This window comes from Pseudophryne corroboree, chromosome 3, assembly GCF_028390025.1.
Source record: "Pseudophryne corroboree isolate aPseCor3 chromosome 3, aPseCor3.hap2, whole genome shotgun sequence".
NCBI classification, from domain to species: Eukaryota; Metazoa; Chordata; class Amphibia; order Anura; family Myobatrachidae; genus Pseudophryne; species Pseudophryne corroboree.
Genome location: NC_086446.1, coordinates 23044819 through 23065167, shown reverse-complemented (window position 1 = coordinate 23065167; position 20349 = coordinate 23044819). Strand labels below are relative to the sequence as shown.

Sequence of the window (20349 nt, the reverse complement as noted above, 5' to 3'; positions counted from 1 at the left end):
ATGACTTCCTTGGGAATACCCTTACAGGCTAGGATCCGGCGCTCAACAGCCATGCCGTCAAACGTAGCCGCGGTAAGTCTTGATACACGCATTTCCCCTGCTGCAGCAGGTCCTCGCGGAGAGGAAGAGGCCGAGTATCTTCTATGAGCAACTCCTGAAGATCTGGTTACCAAGCCCTCTTTGGCCAGTCTGGGGCAATGAAGATTGCTCGAACTCTTGTTCTCCTTATGATCCCGAGCACCTTTGGGATCAGCGGAAGTGGAGGGAAGACATACACCGACCGGAACACCCACTGGGCCACTAGCGCATCTACTGCTATTGCTTGAGGGTCTCGCGACCTAGAACAATATTTCTGAAGCTTCTTGTTGAGACGAGATGCCATCATGTCTACTTGAGGAACTACCCAAAGACTTGTCACCTCTACGAAGACTTCTTGGTGGAGGCCCCACTCTCCTGGATGGAGATCGTGTCTGCTGAGGAAGTCTGCTTCCCAGTTGTCTACTCCCGGAATGAAAATTGCCGACAGAGACTTTACATGTCTTTCTGCCCAGAGGAGGATCTTCGTCACCTCTGCCATTGCCGCTCTGCTTTTCGTTCCGCCCTGCCTGTTTATGTATGCGACTGCTGTTACATTGTCCGACTGGATCTGCACGGAATGATCTTGAAGAAGATGTACAGCTTGTTGAAGGCCGTTGTAAATGGCTCTCAATTCCAGCACGTTTATGTGAAGGCAGGCTTCCTGACTTGACCATTTTCCTTGGAAGCTTTCTCCCTGAGTGACAGCTCCCCAGCCTCAGAGACTTGCATCCGTGGTTACCAGGACCCCGTCCTGAATCCTGAACCTGCGTCCCTCCAGTAGGTGAGAACTGTGTAGCCACCACAGGAGCAAAATCCTGGCTTTTGACGACCGGATTATCTTCCGGTGCATGTGTAGGAGGACCACTTGTCCATCAGGTCCCACTGGAATACCCTGGCATGGAACCTGCCAAACTGTATGGGCTAAAACACACTACCCGGCTTTTGCCGGCCGGGAATAAGCCGGCCGGCTTTTTCCCGTGCCGGCATTGTAGTTAACAGTGTGAGGGCTAGGGTCCCTTCACACTGCACGGCCCCGGCCCGGCTGCCGAGTTGCAGCCGGGTCTCACCACTGGACGGTCCGGCTGCCGGGCGGGCGCCGGGCCGTCTTTGCAGCCAGTGAACCGTGTGTGTGAAGGGGAGCTTTCACACACACACAACGGTTTTTTTCCAAGCAGTGTCTGATGCTGCACATGCGCACAACATCACACACGGCTCAAAGCAGTGCTGTGTGACAGACTCTGCCGTTTTCTCCCGGATGGCAAAAAGCCGGACAAAGTTTGTCCGGCTTTTTGCCATCCGGGAGAAACCGGCCAGTGTGTTACAGCCCTACGGCCTCGTAGGCCGCCACCATCTTCCCCAACAACCGAATGCACTGATGGATCGGCACACTTGATGGTTTCAATATCTGTTTTACCATTTTCTGGATTTCCAGAGCCTTTTCCACCGGAAGAAATACTCTCTGAACTTCTGTTTCCAGAATCATCCCGAGAAAAGACAATCTTGTCATCGGTTCCAACTGTGACTTTTGATAATTTATGATCCAACCGTGTTGTTGGATTATTGACAGGGAGAGTGTGATGTTTTGTAACAACTGCTCCATGTATCTCGCCTTTATCAGGAGGTCGTCTAGATAAGGAATTATATTGACTCCTTTTTGACGCAGGAGAACCATCATCTCCGCCAACACCTTGGTGAATTCCCTCGGCGCCGTGGAGAGAGCGAACGGTAACATCTGGAATTGGTAATGGCAATCCTGAACCGCAAATCTCAGATAAGCCTGGTGAGGAGGATAAATGGGAACATGCAGGTAAGCATCTTTTATGTCTACAGACACCATGTAGTCCCCCTCCTACAGACTGGAAATCACTGCCCTCAGTGATTCTACTTGAAACGATTCAAGTTCAAAATGGAGATTCAGATTTTTCATGTTTAGGATCGGTCTGACCGAGCAGTCCAGCTTCGGAACTACAAAAAAGTTTGAATAAAACCCCTCCCCTTGTTGTGACAAAGGTACCAGGACTATGACCTGATCCTGACATAATTTTTGGATTGCCGCCGTTACTGCTTCCCTTTCTGGAAGAGAAGCTGGCAAGGTCGATTTGAAAAATCGGCATGGGGGAACGTCTTAAAACGCCAGCTTGTATCCCTGGGACACTATTTGCAATACCCAGGGATCCAGGCCAGACAGAATCCAACCTTGGCTGAACAGTTTGAGACGTGCCCCCACCCGAGCGGCCTCCCGCAAAGAAGCCCCAGCGTCATGCTGAAGATTTGGCAGAAGTAGGGGTAGATTTCTGCTCCTGGGAACCTGAAGCTACTGTGGACTTCTTTCCCTTTCCCCTTCCCCTACCCACAAAGAAGGGGGAACCTCTCGCTTTTTTGTATTTATTGGGCCGAAAGGACTGCATGTGCGGGTGATATGTATTTTTTGCCGGTGCAGGCGCAGAGGATAAAAATGTCTACTTACCTGCGGTAGCCGCTGAGACCAACGCATCCATCGCCAAATAAGGCCTCACCTTTATATGGGAGAGCCTCCATATTTCTTTTGGAATCTGCATCCGCGTTCCACTGGCGAATCCACAACGCCTGCCGAGCAGATACTGCCATGGTAGCGGCTTGTGAACTCAACAGTCCAATATCTTTCATCGCTTCTAGCATGTATGCGGCAGCGTCTTTGATATTCCCTAACTTAAGGAGTATCTCATCTTTATCAATTGTGTCAATTTCTGATGACACGCTTTCTGACCATTTTTCAATAGCGCGACTCACCCACGCGCTAGCAATTGTGGACCTGAGCAGCGTACCATTGGCAACATAAATGGATTTCAATGTAGTTTACATCTTTCGGTCTGCCGGCTCTTTTAGTGAAGCCGTGCCAGGTGCAGGGAGAATTACCTTCTTTGTCAACCTGGACAGTGCACTGTCTAACACAGTGGGTACTCCCATTTTTTCCTGTCCTCCACCGGGAAAGGATAAGCTATCTGAATTCTCTTGGGAATACGAAATTTATTTTCGGGATTCACCCACATCCCTTCAAAGAGTGTATTAAGCTTGTGGGAAGGAGGGAAAGTGACCTTAGATTTCTTTTCTTCATAGAAATAAGCCTTCTTCTGAGGTACAGGAGTGGCTTCCGTGACTTCCAGAACTTCCCTTATAGCCACAATCATATATTGTATATTTTTTTTTCAATTTATGATTTCTTTGGAGTCACTATCGTCGACACATGAATCAGTGTCCGCGTCGGTATCAGTATTCACAATATTTGCAAATGGTCTCTTATGTGACCCAGAGGGGTTGCCTGCGGATGGAAGAACAGAGCCCTGAAAAATCACATCATCCACAGATTTTCTCCAGCACTCAGCATGAGATTCAGACTTATCTAATCTCCTATTGATATGATGCATACTATCACGTATTTCTTTCACCCATGCAGGCTCTTGGTGTGCCCACAGCGCCACCACATTACACTTCTGTGACCCTAAAATTATTTCCGAGGAGGAGGAACTCCCTGCCTCTGACATGTCTTACACACGTCGTGTACAACACACACACAGACACACTGGGACTTATAGGGTACAGACCCACAGTAAAATCTGTCAGAGGGACACAGTTTAGGAGCAGCCAGTTCACAACCCCAGCGCCAGTTTCTAATGCCTGTGAACACAGAATGCCCACTGACATGCAGTGCTTTTTACACAGTAAAACACACTTGTAAAGCACCAAATTCGCTTGTGCCCCCCCCCCCCCCCTGTTTTGCACCCTGATACTTGTAGTCAGAAGTGAAGGAGTACCAGCGATGTCTCTGCAGCCTGAGGAGAGAGAAAATGGCGCTGAGCAGTGTGCTGGCTGCCTGAGGAAGAAGCTCCGCCATTTTTACCTCAGAAACTTTTCATAATATTTATACTGGCAGGGGTAGGGCTGTGCCTGGGCATCTTATGCCCCCTTTTTGCCAGTTTCTAGGAGGTGTTTTTGCTGCCCAGGGCGCCCCCCGCGCCCTGCAGTGCCTGTGTGTGTTGGCAGCAATGGCGCACTGCGCTCCCGCCAGCCGCGCTGTACTTCAGCAGTCACTTTTCTTGATTGAAGATCTGTCTTTTTCTACTCACCTGTCTTCTGACTTCTGGCTCTGTGAGGTGGGTGACGGCGTGCTGTGGGAGTGAGCATCTAGACACGGCTAGTGTTCAGTACCCTTCAGGAGCTAACGGTGTCCTGTCAGCCAGAAGCAGAGCCATGAAACTCTTCAGGAAGTTGGTTCCTACTTCTGCCAACTCAGTCCCACGAAGCAGGGAGACTGTTGCCAGCAGATCTCCCTGAAAATAAAGAACCTAACATAAGTCTTTTCAGAGAAGCTCAGTAGAGCTCCCCTGGAGTGCATCCAGTCTCCCTGGGCACATTTCTAAAACTGAAGTCTGGAGGAGGGGCATAGAGGGAGGAGCCAGTTCACACCCATTGAAAAGTCTTAAGAGTGCCCATGGCTCCTGCGGTACCATCTATACCCCATGGTCATGAAGTGGACCCCAGCATCCTCTAGGACGTATGAGAAAATAATAATAATAATAATATTTTAAACCTACCGGTAAATCTTTTTCTCCTAGTCCGTAGAGGATGCTGGGGACTCCGTAAGGACCATGGGGTATAGACGGGCTCCGCAGGAGACATGGGCACTATAAAGAACTTTTAGTATGGGTGTCCACTGGCTCCTCCCTCTATGCCCCTCCTCCAGACCTCAGTTAGAGAACTGTGCCCAGAGGAGATGGACAATACGAGGAAAGGACTTCGTAAATCTAAGGGCAAGATTCATACCAGCCCACACCAATCATACCATATAACCTGGAACTATGCAACCAGTTAACACAGAGATGGGGAACCTTCGGCCCTCCAGCTGTTGTTGAACTACACATACCAGCATGCCTTGCTACAGTTTTGCTATATGGCATGCTAAAACTGTTGCAGGGCATGCTGGGATGTGTAGTTCAACAGCTGGAGGGCCGAAGGTTCCCCATCCCTGAGTTAACAGTATGAACAAAAAACAGCATCAGTCCAAGACTGATCTTAACATAACCCTTATGTAAGCAACAACTATATACAAGTCTTGCAGAGTAAGTCCGCATCCTCTACGGACTAGGAGAAAAAGATTTACCGGTAGGTTTAAAATCGTATTTTCTCTTACGTCCTAGAGGATGCTGGGGACTCCGTAAGGACCATGGGGTTTATACCAAAGCCCCAAACCGGGCGGGAGAGTGCGGATGACTCTGCAGCACCGATTGAGCAAACGCGAAGTCCTCATCAGTCAGGGTATCAAACTTGTAGAATTTAGCAAAAGTGTTTGAACCCGACCAAGTAGCTGCTCGGCACAACTGTAAAGCCGAGACCCCTCGGGCAGCCGCCCAAGAAGAGACCACCTTCCTAGTGGAATGGGCCTTAACTGAATTTGGTAACGGCAATCCAGCCGTAGAATGATCCTGCTGAATCATGTTACAGACGGGCGCCCAGCATCCTCTACGGACTACGAGAAAAAGATTTACCGATAGGTTTAAAATCTTATTTTCTCTAATGTCCTAGAGGATGCTGGGACTCCGTAAGGACCATGGGGATTATACCAAAGCTCCCAAACGGGCGGGAGAGTGCGGATGACTCTGCAGCACCGATTGAGCAAACATGAGGTCCTCCTCAGCCAGGCTATCAAACTTATAGAACGGTTATGATTCCCGTACTCCAGACCAGAGGAGATCTTATGGCAGAGGTCTGAGTACTGGGAAGATATGCTGGTTGTGGGAGCAGGAGAGCCTAGTAACCCCTGGCGCCCTAACTCCGTTGTCTCGCCCGTGTTATCAGAAATCCCCTGCGAGACTATGGTTGCTTGAGCCCATGGCAGCCGCGTTCGAAGGGCGGATTATGTCTGCCCAACCCCGATGCCCCCACAGGTCTTAATGGGAGACAAAGGGAAATCCGAGACAGGGTGATAACAAGGGGCCCTCTGACTAAGCAACCAGGCCAGGGGTTACAAGCTAACTAACTTAAACCAAAAGGTATGTGCGGACTAGCCGCCAGGGAAAAGGACAACCAAAGATCCACTGATCCGTTACTCCTATCCAGCACCGCTGGATGCCAGAGTGGATCTGTGGGAGCGGAATCCTCCGCAAAAGCTCCAGAACACAAAAATACTAAATAATAAACAGTAAGCGGACAAGCCGCAACACACGGCTGCGCCGCGACTCACGAACACCACAGGATGTTAAAGGTGCTCGGTCAGACTCCAGGAATAGATTACAAATTTCCGAGTACAGGACCACTGAGGACAGGAACAACCGGATTGAGCAGGACTGGAAACTCTCTGCAACTGACACAGGCAAACAGGAAGCTATCACCGGCGTCTGTGAGAAGTCCAAAGGGTGCTTATAACTGTGAGCTCCCCAATCAGGAGCCAGACTGGGTAATCACAAGTAATGCCGTGCAGCTTGCATGCTGCACGGCCAGCACACCATAATACAATTAGAACAGACCCAGCAACGGGGAACGCGGCCCGAACGTGGCGTCCCCGTTGCTAGGGTCAGAGCGGCTCCGTGCGCCCGGCGTCTAGCGTTGCCAGGGAGCCGGCGGCTGTACGCGCACGGCGTCCCTGGTTGCTAGGCGCCGGGCCGCACCGACGAGCGGACCCCGGCGCCTAACAGTACCCCCCCCTTGAGGAGGGGTCAAGGAACCCCTAAAGCCAGGTTTCTGAGGAAATTCTCGAAAAAATGCCCTTTTGAGCCTCGGGGCATGAAGATCCTCATCCAGGACCCAAGACCTTTCCTCTGGCCCATAACCTCTCCAATGTACCAAAAAATAAAGCCGACCCCGGGACAACTTGGAATCGAGAACCTTCTCCACCAAGAACTCCTGCTGACCCTGTACATTTATTGGTGATCTCCCCTGAGATATTTTACGAGGAAATCTACTGGACGAAACATATGGTTTCAGCAATGAGCAATGGAAGGTATTTCCGATCCGTAAAGTTTTTGGTAAACGTAACCGGAAAGCAACTGGATTGACTTTTTTGATAATGTGAAATGGTCCAATAAATTTAGGACCCAATCTGGCTGAGGTTTGTCGAAGTTTAATGTTGCGAGTCGACAACCACACCCTATCTCCTACTTTAAAAGTGCACGGCCGCCGGAGCCTGTCAGAAAATCTTTTTTCCCGGAATGCCGCTTTTCTGAGAGCCAGGTGCACTTTTCTCCAAATAAGTTTAAGATGAGAGGTCAGGGCCAGTGAGGAGACAGAGGAATGTTGAAAAAATGAATTAGCTCTGGGGTGAAAACCAAAAACTGCAAAAAATGGAGACACATTGGTGGAAGAATGACAGGCATTATTATAAGCAAACTCCGCCAATGGAAGAAACTCAGACTAGTCATTTTGGAGTTTGGCCGAGTACAAACGCAAATATTGTTTTAGAGATTGATTAACTCGCTCAGTCTGCCCATTGGATTGGGGATGATAGCCGGACGTTAAAGATAATTTCATCTTTAATGAAGCACAAAAAGACTTCCAAAATTGTGCAATGAATTGTGGACCCCGATCAGAAACAATATCAGTGGGTAAGCCATGGAGTCTGAAAACATGGCGGAGGAACAAGACTGCCAATCCCTGGGCAGATGGCAATCGGGGAAGAGCAATGAAATGGGCCATTTTGCTAAAACGGTCCACTACCACCCATATGACTCGGCATCCGGCTGACAGAGGGAGGTCCACCACAAAATCCATGGAGATATGCGACCATGGCCTAAGAGGAACATTCAAGGGCATAAGTTGACCGATAGGCAAAGAACGGGGAACTTTATGCTGTGCACAGACCTGACACGAAAAAACAAACTCTTTAATGTCTTTGGAAAGACCAGGCCACCATACTGAGCGGGAGACTAATTCCAAAGTCTTAGCGATTCCCGGATGCCCGGCAACTTTGCTATCATGAAACTCCGTCAAAACAGTTGCTCTCAAAAACTCAGGGACAAAAAGACGACCAGCAGGAGTATTTCCAGGAGCTTGATGTTGAAGCAGCTTTAACTGGGTAAATACATCCTGTGTGAGGCCTGCCCGAATGACTGAAGACGGAAGTATGGGAGTAACAGGACTGTTGTCTTGAACTGGAAGAAAACTGCGTGACAGGGCATCTGCCTTAGTATTCTTGGAACCTGGCCTGAAGGGGATAATGAATATGAAACGAGTAAAAAATAAAGCCCAACGAGCCTGCCGGGCATTCAGTCGTTTAGCTGATTCAATGTATTGAAGATTTTTGTGATCAGTCAAAACTGAAATGGTATGAGTCGCTCCTTCAAGCCAATGCCTCCACTCCTCGAAAGCCCATTTAATAGCCAGCAATTCCCGGTTACCAACATCGTAGTTGGATTCTGCAGATGAGAATTTCCTGGACATAAAGGCACAAGGATGTAATTCAAGGGAATCCGGATCCTTCTGAGATAGGATAGCCCCTACTCCAACCTCCGAGGCATCAACCTCAACAATGAAAGGCAATTCTGGGTTGGGATGTCTGAGGACAGGGGCTGAGACAAAGGCTTGTTTCAAGGCCTGATAAGATAACTCAGCTTCACGTGACCAATTGGTAGGATCTGCTCCCTTCTTAGTCAGTGCCACAATGGGAGCAACTAGGTCAGAGAAAGAGTGAATAAATCTTCTATAGTAGTTCGCAAACCCTAAAAAGCGCTGAATTGCTTTTAAGTTGGTGGGTTGCGCCCAACTAAGGATGGCTTGGAGCATCTTTGGTTACATACAGAATCCCCGAGGGGAAATAATGTACCCTAAAAAGGATACCTCCGTGACATGAAATTCACACTTCTCCAGCTTGGCATATAGGTGATTTTCACGTAATTTTTTTAGAACCTGACGCACCTGGGTAACATGTTGTTCTACAGAGTCAGAATATATCAAAATATCGTCTAAGTAGACTACAACGAATCTTCCAAGAAATTCACGGAGCACATCGTTAATGAGATCCTGGAAAACTGCCGGAGCGTTAGACAGGCCGAATGGCATAACCAGATACTCATAGTGGCCTGACTGAGTACTGAATGCCGTTTTCCACTCATCCCCTGACTTGATTCTGATGAGGTTATATGCTCCTCTCAGGTCAATCTTAGAAAAAAATCACAGCCGAACGTAGCTGATCAAAGAGGACAGAGATCAGCGGCAGAGGGTAAGTATTCTTTACTGAGATTTTATTCAAAGCTCTAAAGTCAATGCAGGGTCTGAGTGAACCATCCTTCTTCTCTACGAAGAAGAAACCTGCACTTAAAGGGGATTTAGATGGCCTGATAAATCCTTTCCCAAGGCTTTCTTTCACATACTCATTCATGGCCACAGTTTCAGGACCAGACAATGCATATAACCTTCCTTTAGGCAACGTGGCACCAGGGATTAGCTCAATGGCACAATCATAAGGCCTATGGGGAGGCAGAATATCCGCATTGCCCTTGGAAAATACATCAACAAAATCCTGGTATTCCACAGGAATGGGTGCGGGAACGGCGGCAGCTACTCGGATAGGAAGCGTAATACATTCTTTATTACAGATGGTACCCCATTGTAAGATCTCCCCCGACTGCCAATCAATGATGGGATTATGAAAGGCCAGCCAAGGGTGACCCAGAACCACAGGAACTGCTGGACAATGGGTAAGGAAAAACTCAATCTTTTCAGAATGCAGGGCTCCTACCGAAAGTACAACGGGAGGTGTACAGAGAGAAATAACCCCATTGGACAAGGGACTCCCATCCAAACCATGCATGGTGACACACCTACCCAAGGTTAACTGAGGAATACCTAAGGCCTTGGCCCATGTTAAATCCATAAAGTTCCCTGCAGCTCCACTGTCCACAAAAGCAGAGACCGAGGAACAGAGGCTGCCAAAGGAAACTTTAGCAGGAACTAACAGTGAATTATTTGAGGAGATAAGCTGCAGACCAAAGTGAACCCCCTCACAACTCACTTGGTCGGGAAGTTTCCCGACTTGTTCGGACAACTACGGGCAAAATGTCCCTTACCTCCACAGTATAAACAAAGACCAGAATTTTGCCTCCTGGTTCTTTCTTCAGGAGACAATTTGGAGAGACCTATCTGCATAGGCTCCTCCATGTCCACAGGAATGGAAAAACACAAGGAGTAGACCCGACAGATGCTCCTTTTTCAGCCCTCCGCTCTCTGAGCCGACGATCTATCTTAATAGAGAGCTCCATGAGTTTATCGAGAGTCTCAGGAGCGGGATACTGAAGGAGACTGTCTTTTATAGATTCAGATAAGCCGAGGCGAAACTGACTGCGCAGGGCTGGGTCATTCCATCCACAGTCGTTCGACCAACGGCGAAACTCCGTACAATAAATCTCTGCGGGATTCCTACCCTGTCTGAGAGCACGCAACTGACTCTCAGCAGACGCCTCTCTATCAGGGTCGTCATACAATAGCCCTAAAGATTTTAAAAAGGCGTCTACAGACAATAAGGCCGGATCGTCTGTCTTTAAACCAAAAGCCCAGGTCTGAGGATCCCCCTGAAGCAGAGAAATAATAATTCCAACCCGCTGAGCCTCCGTACCTGAGGAGACTGGTCTTAAACGAAAATAAAGTTTACAAGACTCTTTAAAATTAAAAAACTGTTTTCTATCCCCAGAAAAACGGTCAGGCAGATGCATTTTTGGTTCAGGGATGACCCTCGGGGAAGTCCGTAACAGATCTTCCTGTGACCTCACCCGGAGGGAAAGATCCTGAACCATCTGAGTAAGTTCTTGAATCTGACTAACTAGAAGCTGGCCAGGATTTGGCCCAACACCGGTGGGATTCATGAGGCCGACAAAATCTCCCAACTGAATAAGTGGAAAAAAAATTAACTCCTGTTAATTTTAATTTTTTTTTTTGTCTGGCCGGTGATAATGTTATGATTCCCGTACTCCAGACCAGAGGAGATCTTATGGCAGAGGTCTGAGTACTGGGAAGATATGCTGGTTGTGGGAGCAGGAGAGCCTAGTAACCCCTGGCGCCCTAACTCCGTTGTCTCGCCCGTGTTATCAGAAATCCCCTGCGAGACTATGGTTGCTTGAGCCCATGGCAGCCGCGTTCGAAGGGCGGATTATGTCTGCCCAACCCCGATGCCCCCTCAGGTCTTAATGGGTGACAAAGGGAAATCCGAGACAGGGTGATAACAAGGGGCCCTCTGACTAAGCAACCAGGCCAGGGGTTACAAGCTAACTAACTTAAACCAAAGGTATGTGCGGACTAGCCGCCAGGGAAAAGGACAACCAAAGATCCACTGATCCGTTACTCCTATCCAGCACCGCTGGATACCAGAGTAGATCTGTGGGAGCGGAATCCTCCGCAAAAGCTCCAGAACACAAAAATACTAAATAATAAACAGTAAGCGGACAAGCCGCAACACACGGCTGCGCCGCGACTCACGAACACCACAGGATGTTAAAGGTGCTCGGTCAGACTCCAGGAATAGATGACAAATTTCCGAGTACAGGACCACTGAGGACAGGAACAACCGGATTGAGCAGGACTGGAAACTCTCTGCAACTGACACAGGCAAACAGGAAGCTATCACCGGCGTCTGTGAGAAGTCCAAAGGGTGCTTATAACTGTGAGCTCCCCAATCAGGAGCCAGACTGGGTAATCACAAGTAATGCCGTGCAGCTTGCATGCTGCACGGCCAGCACACCATAATACAATTAGAACAGACCCAGCAACGGGGAACGCGGCCCGAACGTGGCATCCCCGTTGTTAGGGTCAGAGCGGCTCCGTGCGCCCGGCGTCTAGCGTTGCCAGGGAGCCGGCGGCTGTACGCGCACGGCGTCCCTGGTTGCTAGGCGCCGGGCCGCACCGACGAGCGGACCCCGGCGCCTAACAAGAACTTTGCAAAGGTGTTTGACCCCGACCAAGTAGCAGCTCGGCACAGCTGTAGTGCCGAGACCCCTCGGGCAGCCGCCCAAGAAGAGCCCACCTTCCTAGTGGAATGGGCTTTAACCGATTTCGGTAACGGCAATCCCGCCGTAGAATGCGCCTGCTGAATCGTGTTACAGATCCAGTGAGCAATAGTCTGCTTCGAAGCAGGCGCGCCAATCTTGTTGGCTGCATACAGGACAAACAGAGCCTCTGTTTTCCTAACCCTAGCCGTCCTGGCCACATAAATCTTTAAAGCCCTGACTACATCCAGGGACTTGGAGTCTTCCAAGTCACTCGTAGCCACAGGCACCACGATAGTTTGGTTCATATGAAATGAAGACACCACTTTAGGCAAAAATTGAGGACGAGTCCTCAATTCTGCTCTATCCACATGGAAAATCAAATATGGGCTCTTGTGAGACAAGGCCGCCAATTCGGACACCCGACTTGCAGATGCCAAGGCCAATAACATGACCACATTCCAAGTGAGAAACTTTAATTCAACAGTTTGAAGAGGATCAAACCAGTGTGATTTAAGGAACTGTAACACCACGTTAAGGTCCCATGGTGCCACTGGGGGCACAAAAGGAGGCTGGATGTGCAGCACTCCCTTCACAAAAGTTTGGACTTCTGGGAGAGAAGCCAATTTCTTCTGAAATAAGATAGATAGGCTCCATTAAAGGTACAGATTTCGGCCCTAACTTCAGGCCCATATCCACTCCTGTCTGTAGGAAGTGGAGAATACAGCCCAGATGAAAATCTTCCGTAGAAGCATTCTTGGTTTCACACCAAGAGACATACTTCCTCCAGTATCCACTGTGGTTTGCTTCCGAAAGTGGATACCTTTGCAAGGTGTGCTGAAGGAGGCGGGACTTGCAAAGGTATCCACTTTCGGAAGCAAACCACAGTGATTGTAAGAGCAGTTGCGGGTCCGTTCTCCCCGTCAGCCGTCCATACCAATATACAGCTTCAACTTCTTAGTGAATTTACGGCTCCCTCTCCTCTACGGCATTCGCATCAGTGGGCACTGCAGGACACACAGCCGAGGACGCTCGGCTTTGGACCAGCCCACATAAGGAGAGGTATCAACTCACTTTCATCATCCTACTTTGTGCTTACAATCGGGACTGCCCGTTATAATTGCCTTATAAGTCATACACTCAGCTGAGCTTTTTCACGATATCTTCAGCATCCAGCTTTGTGCCTATAATTTCGGGACTGCCCGTTGTTAATTGCTCCATAATGAACATATCAGCTGAGCTTCATACTATGTGTGGACATTTACTCAGAGAATTAAAACAGCTGTCGCTCCATTGAGGGGGATATACTGATTCGAGGTGTGCTTTTTATCTATGCATTTTTAATGTTTTATGTATTGTTATAATTTGATTGTTAATCAATTGTCTTATTGCATTTATGGTTAATAAATCTATCCTATATACATCGGCTCTTATACCCCTTCTTTGTTTTTACCGGTATATTGCGCAGCTGTTTCTTTTGTTTAATCTGTTTCCTTATAAACACTCACATAGTGTTTTTCAGCTGCGCATCTATCAGGGAAATCTGTTTTTTATTTATTAGTTATCTATTCCTGAGGCGCTGTGAAAGCAGTTTATTGGTCTTCTATCTCTGGATCTCTCCTTTATCAGGAGATCGTCCAAGTATGGGATAATTGTGACTCCTTGTCTGCGCAGGATCACCATAATTTCCGCCATTACCTTGATGAAAATCCTCGGGGCCGTGGAAAGCCCAAACGGCAACGTCTGAAACTGGTAATGACAGTCCTGTACAGCGAATCTCAGGTACTCCTGATGAGAGGGATATATGGGAACATGAAGGTACGCATCCTTTATGTCTAGCGACACCATAAAATCCCCCCCTTCCAGGCTGGATATTACAGCTCGGAGCGATTCCATCTTGAGTTTGAATCGTTTCAAGTACAGGTTTAGGGATTTTAGATTTAAAATGGGTCTGACCGAACCATCCGGCTTCAGGACCACAAACAGGGTCAAATAATATCCTTTTTCCTGGTGGTGCAGGGGAACCCTGACAATCACTTGCTGTTGACACAGTGTTTGAATTGCATTTAACACTACTTACCTCTCTGGAGAAGAAGCTGGTAAGGCCGACTTGAAAAATCGGTGCGGGGGCACCTCTTCGAATTCCAGCCTGTAGCCTTGGGAAACAATTTCCATCACCCAAGGATCCACGTCTGACCGAACCCAGACCTGGCTGAAGAGTCGAAGGCGTGCCCCCACCGGTGCGGACTCCCGTAGGGGAGCCCCAGCGTCATGCGGTGGATTTTGTAGAAGCCGGGGAGGACTTCTGCTCCTGGGAACCAGCCGAAGCAGGTGTTCTTTTTCCTCTACCCTTACCTCTGGTAAGGAAGGAGGAGCCCCGACCTCTTCTGTACTTTTGCGACCGAAAGGACTGCATCTGATACGGTGGGGTTTTCCTATGCTGTTGGGGAACAAAAGGTAAAAAAGGTAGATTTACCCGCTGTAGCTGTGTAAACCAGGTCCGCGAGCCCCTCCCCAAACAACACTTCACCCTTGTAAGGTAAAACCTCCATATGCTTTTTTGAGTCTGCATCACCCGTCCATTGGCGGGTCCATACGGCTCGTCTCGCAGAAATAGCCATGGCATTGGCTCTGGAACCCAGCAATCCAATGTCTCTTTGAGCTTCTCTCATATATAAGACCGCGTCCTTAATATGGGCTAAAGTTAATAAAACGGTATCCCTATCTAGGGTATCAAGGTCAGCTGACAAGGTATCTGTCCAAGCTGCAACTGCGCTACATACCCATGCCGACGCAATTGCCGGTCTGAGCAAAGCACCAGTATGTGTATAAATAGACTTTAAAGTAGTCTCCTGCTTGCGGTCTGCAGGATCCTTGAGGACCGCCGTGTCTGGAGATGGCAGCGCCACCTTTTTGGACAGGCGTGTTAAAGCCTTGTCCACTCTGGGAGAGGATTCCCAACGTACCCTGTCCTGCGTAGAGAAAGGGTACGCCATAAGAACCCTTTTGGGAATCTGCAGTCTCTTATCTGGAGTTTCCCAAGCCTTCTCAAATAACTCGTTAAGTTCATGAGATGGGGGAAAGGTTACTACTTGCTTCTTCCCCTTAAACATGTGCACCCTCGTGTCGGGAACAGATGGTTCATCAGTGATATAAAAAACATCCTTTATTGCAATTATCATACATTGAATACTTTTTGTCACCCTAGGGTGCAATCTAGCTTCATCATAGTCAACACTGGAGTCAGACTCTCTGTCGGTATCCGTGTCTACTATTTGTGACAAGGGACGTTTCTGAGACCCTGAAGGGCCCTGTGAGTCGGTCCAATCCGTGGATTGACCCCCTGTTGTGTCCCTGGCCTCTGCTTTGTCCAGTCTCTTATGTAATGATGCCACACTTGCATTTAACATATGCCACATATCCATCCACTCTTGAGTCGGCACCACTGACAGGGACTCAGCACTCATCTGCTCCACCTCCTCCTTGGACGAGCCTTCCGCTTCAAACATGCCGACACGCATGCACTGACACCCCACACACACCGGGATATAACTATAAGGGGACAATCCCCCAACCAGGCCCTTTGGAGAGAGAGAGTATGCCAGCACACACCCAGCACCCCTTATACTGGAATAACACCAGATAGCGCTTTTCAGTTATAATAAACAATCTCCCCACTCACTGCGCCAATAATTGTGCCCCCCTCCTGTTTTTCAGCCCTCTGATCCGTGTTCAGCAGGGGAGAGTCCGGGGAGCCAGCGTCTCTGCAGCTTCTGTGGAGAAAATGGCGCTGGTTAGTGCTTAGGGATCAAGCTCCGCCCCCTCCAGCGGCGGGCTTCGGTCCCGCTCTATATTGCAAAAAATGGCGGGGGTTTTACTATTTTCTGCCTCCGCAGCCTAATGTATACTAATATGCCAGCCTTGAAGTTTATTGCTGCCCAGGGCACCCCCCCTGCACCCATCTGTGCCTGCTCTGTGTGTGTTGTGTGGGAGCAATGGCGTGAAGATCTGAAGTCTTCTGCCGCTTTTGAAGGCTTCTTTCTTCTTATACTCACCCGGCTTCTATCTTCCGGCTCTGTGAGGAGGACGGCGGCGCGGCTCTGAGACGAACGGCGAGGGGAGACCTGCGTTCCCATCCCTCTGGAGCTAATGGTGTCCAGTAGCCTAAGAAGCAAAGCCTATCATTTAAGTAGGACTGCTTCTTTCTCCTCAGTCCCACGATGCAGGGAGCCTGTTGCCAGCAGGGCTCCCTGAAAATAAAAAACCTAACAAGATTCATTTATCAGAGAAACTCTGGAGAGCTCCTCTGTAATGCACCCAGTCTCCTCTGGGCACAGTTCTCTAACTGAGGTCTGGAGGAGGGGCATAGAGGGAGGAGCCAGTGCACACCCATACTAAAAGTTCTTTATAGTGCTCATGTCTCCTGCGAAGCCCGTCTATACCCCATGGTCCTTACGGAGTCCCCAGCATCCTCTAGTACGTAAGAGAAAATAGGATACCACAGGCTGCTCCCCCTGTATAATAATATTAACAGGACACCACAGGATGCTCCACCTGTATAAGAATAACAGGACACCACAGGCTGCTCCCTCTGTACAATAATATTAACTGAATACCACAGGCTGCTCCACCTGTATAGTAACAACAGGACAACACAGGCTGCTCCACCTGTATAGTAACAACAGGACACCACAGGCTGCTCCACCTGTATAGTAACAACAGGACACCACAGGCTGCTCCCCCTGTATAAGAAATACAGGACACCACAGGCTGCTCCCCCTGTATAGTAAGACGCCATTACCTGATCTCCACGGACACTCGAAGGCTGCAGCAGTCGATAGAAACTCACTTCCTGTGTGTGGAAGTAAGGCCGGAAGTAAACTGTAATCGGCACAGGCTGCTACCTAGCGTCTGGCCCCTCCCCTCCTACACCCCGGCCACAGCACCGCCCTCTGTAACGAATATTACTATACATGTCCTCAGTGCAGGAGGCCGTCGGCCATTTTCTTGTAGACCAATTATGCAGCTGCTGCAGCAGCAATAGGTTCCCTGGTCGTGTAGTGACGTCAGGAGCGGCGGCCATTTTCCCCTGGTCTGCGCTCCGATTTACTTCTATCATTCCCAGAACACAAGGCAGCAGGAGCAGAGAGCAGCCATTGCTGTGTCTGGCAGCAGGTAATGATATTATTACATACTTTGCCTACCTGACCCTCTCCATGAGGGAGAAAATGCTCTGTTCCTGGACTTTCCTGTATGATTGCCATCACCTGTGGTGAAACACCTTTCTTATCAATTAGCTAGCTCACCACAGGTGATGGCAATCATACATTACCAGGAAAGTCCAGGAACAGAGCATTTTCTCCCTCATGGAGAGGGTCAGGTAGGCAAAGTATGTATTATTATTATTATTCTTCTATGGGCTGAGCAGCTCTGGTGTCAGGTTGCTGTACTACAGGGGGAGCAGCCTCTGGTGCCTTGTTATGGTGCAGCTGGAGCAGCCTCTGGTGCTGCATTATCCCTGTACAGGTGGCTGACACTCTAGTGTCCTATTCCTGTAATAAAGGTGGCACAGACCCCTCCGTTACCGTAATTCAGGTGGCGCAGACCCTGACGCTACCGTAATACAGGTGTAATATGCCGCTATGACAATACTGTCTCCAGTAATGATATAAATAGGCTCTGATACATCCTATACTGTCACATCTGTCTTGTCTTGAACCTGCCAGTAGATATTTCCGTCACTCCCCAGCAGGTGCCTCCCCTGTGATTATTAAAATCATACAAAGAAGATACTTATGACACATAGTCTGTGTCATAAGTATCTTCTTTATTTAATTGTAATAATTTGATGCATTTAAATTAGTTTGGGAGGCTGATAACAGTGCCTCCCATAGATAATGGAAATGGGGGCAGAGCAGGGGGCGGGACCAAGCACTGGGCTGTAAAAGCCGATGAAAAAAGATAGGGAAAGCGGCACTGCAAAAAGTGCCTCGCTGACAGGGGCACCACCCCCATGTCAGCGAGGCACCTGTTATTGGGCAGCGGATCCAGTGCTGGATCCGCTGTCCAATCTCCCACACGACGCTGGAGGCAGAAGAGGCCGCGGGACGCGGCGGCTGTGACTGGCGTTGGAGCGACGGGCCTGAAGCAGGAGTGAGGGGTGAGTTTTCTCTTTGCGTTGTCTTAAAATGTCACGCAGCTAAGTCCCCGCAGTGCTCACCTCTCCACCTGGCCCAACAGCCGCTGCCGCCTCCTTCCTAGCTGTGACACTCAGACTGTCGCCAGGCGTCCCGTTACTAAGCAACAGGCGGGAGCTCCGCTGTCAGTGAGTGAGTGAGCGAGCGAGCATGTTCCTTCTCTCTCTCTCTCTCTCTCTCTCCTGTTTTCATTCATTTTTACAGGTGCCCCTATTGGATTCTAGTGGACAAGTGGACGTGACCGTCGTGGGATGTAGGTAAGTATGTGTGAGTGTGTAAGTGTGTTCTAATAATAGGATTTCTCTTACGTCCTAGAGGATGCTGGGGACTCCGTAAGGACCATGGGGTATAGACATGGGCACTGTAAAGCTTTGGAATGGGTGTGCACTGGCTCCTCCCTCTATGCCCTTCCTCCAGACCTCAGTTAGATTCTGTGCCCAGAGGAGAATGGGTGCTCTACTGGGGAGCTCTCCAGAGTTTCTCTGAAAAAGAATTTTGTTAGGTTTTTTTATTTTCAGCGAGCACTGCTGGCAACAGGCTCACTGCATCGTGGGACTGAGGAGAGAGAAGCAGACCTACTTAAATGATAGGCTCTACTTCTTAGGCTACTGGACACCATTAGCTCCAGAGGGATGGGAACGCAGGTCTCCCCTCGCCGTTCGTCTCAGAGCCGCGCCGCCGTCCTCCTCACAGAGCCGGAAGATAGAAGCCGGGTGAGTATAAGAAGAAAGAAGACTTCAGATCACGTTACACACACGGCAGGCACTGATGGGTGCAGGGCGCAGGGGGGGCGCCCTGGGCAGCAATATAAACTTCTGTATTGGCATGTTTTTCACATATGGGCTGCGGAGTCAGTAGATATGTACATCCCCCGCCATTAATTGTAATTTTGAGCGGGACCGAAGCCCGCCACTAGAGGGGGCGGAGCTTGGTCTCACAGCACTAACCAGCGCCATTTTCTCCACAGTGATCTGAAGAGAAGCTGGCTCCCCGGACTCTCCCCTGCAGAACGATTACACAGGGCTGAAAGAGAGGGGGGGGGGGCACATTTAGGCGCAGTGAGTGTATTGCACTGTTAATATATATATAAAAGCGCTATATCTGGGAATTGTTTCCAGTGTCAGTTGGCGCTGGGTGTGTGCTGGCATACTCTCTCTCTGTCTCTCCAAAGGGCCTGGTTGGGGAACTGTCCCCTTATAGATATATCCCTATGTGTGTGTGCGGGTGTCGGTACACGTGTGTCGACATGTCTGAAGTGGACGGCTCATCCAAGGAGGAGGTGGAGCAGATGATTGTGGTGTCTCCGTCGGCAACGCCGACTCATGATTGGTATGATATGTGGAATATTTTAAATGCTAATGTGACCTTATTACATAAGAGAATGGACAAAGCTGAGTCCAGGGAAACAGCAGGGAGTCAATCCGCGGATGTGGCTGGGTCACAGGGCCCGTCAGGGTCTCAAAAGCGTCCATTATCACAAATAGTAGACACTGATACCGACACGGATTCTGACTCCAGTGTCGACTATGATGAGGCAAGTTTACACCCTAAGGTGGCCAAAAGTATTCATTATATGATTATGGCAATAAAAGATGTTTTGCGTATCACTGATGACCCCTCTGTCCCTGACACGAGGGTACACATGTTTAAGGGAAAGAAACCTGAGGTAACGTTTCCTCCATCTCATGAACTGAACGAATTGTTTGAAAAAGCTTGGGAAACTCCAGACAAAAAACTGCAGATTCCCAAGAGGATCCTTATGGCATATCCTTTCCCTGCAAAGGACAGGATACGGTGGGAATCCTCGCCCAGGGTGGACAAGGCGTTAACGCGTCTGTCCAAGAAGGTGGCGCTACCATCTCCAGACACCGCGGCCCTTAAGGATCCTGCGGATCGTAGACCGGAAACTACCTTAAAGTCTATTTATGCACATACGGGTGCTTTACTCAGACCGGCAATAGCATCAGCATGGGTCTGTAGCGCTGTTGCAGCATGGACAGATATCTTGTTGGCTGACATGGATACCCTGGACAAGGATACCATTGTACTGACTTTAGATCACATTAAGGACGCAGTCTTGTATATGAGAGACGCTCAAAGAGACGTGGGGCTGCTTGGTTCCAGAGCCAACT

The 20349-nt window shown here is 49.2% G+C and overlaps 1 protein-coding gene across 2 annotated transcripts in view; it reads right to left on the bottom strand.

Moving 5' to 3' along the window:
- Positions 1-16927, bottom strand: part of LOC135054559 (zinc finger protein 271-like) — a 56845-nt gene extending 39918 nt beyond the window's left edge. For both annotated transcript variants that reach the window (XM_063957713.1, XM_063957714.1), the window contains exon 1: positions 16822-16927. The gene's annotated coding sequence lies outside the window, so the exon portion shown is untranslated. The remainder of the gene's footprint in view (positions 1-16821) is intronic.
- Between the last annotated feature and the right edge of the window lie 3422 nt (positions 16928-20349).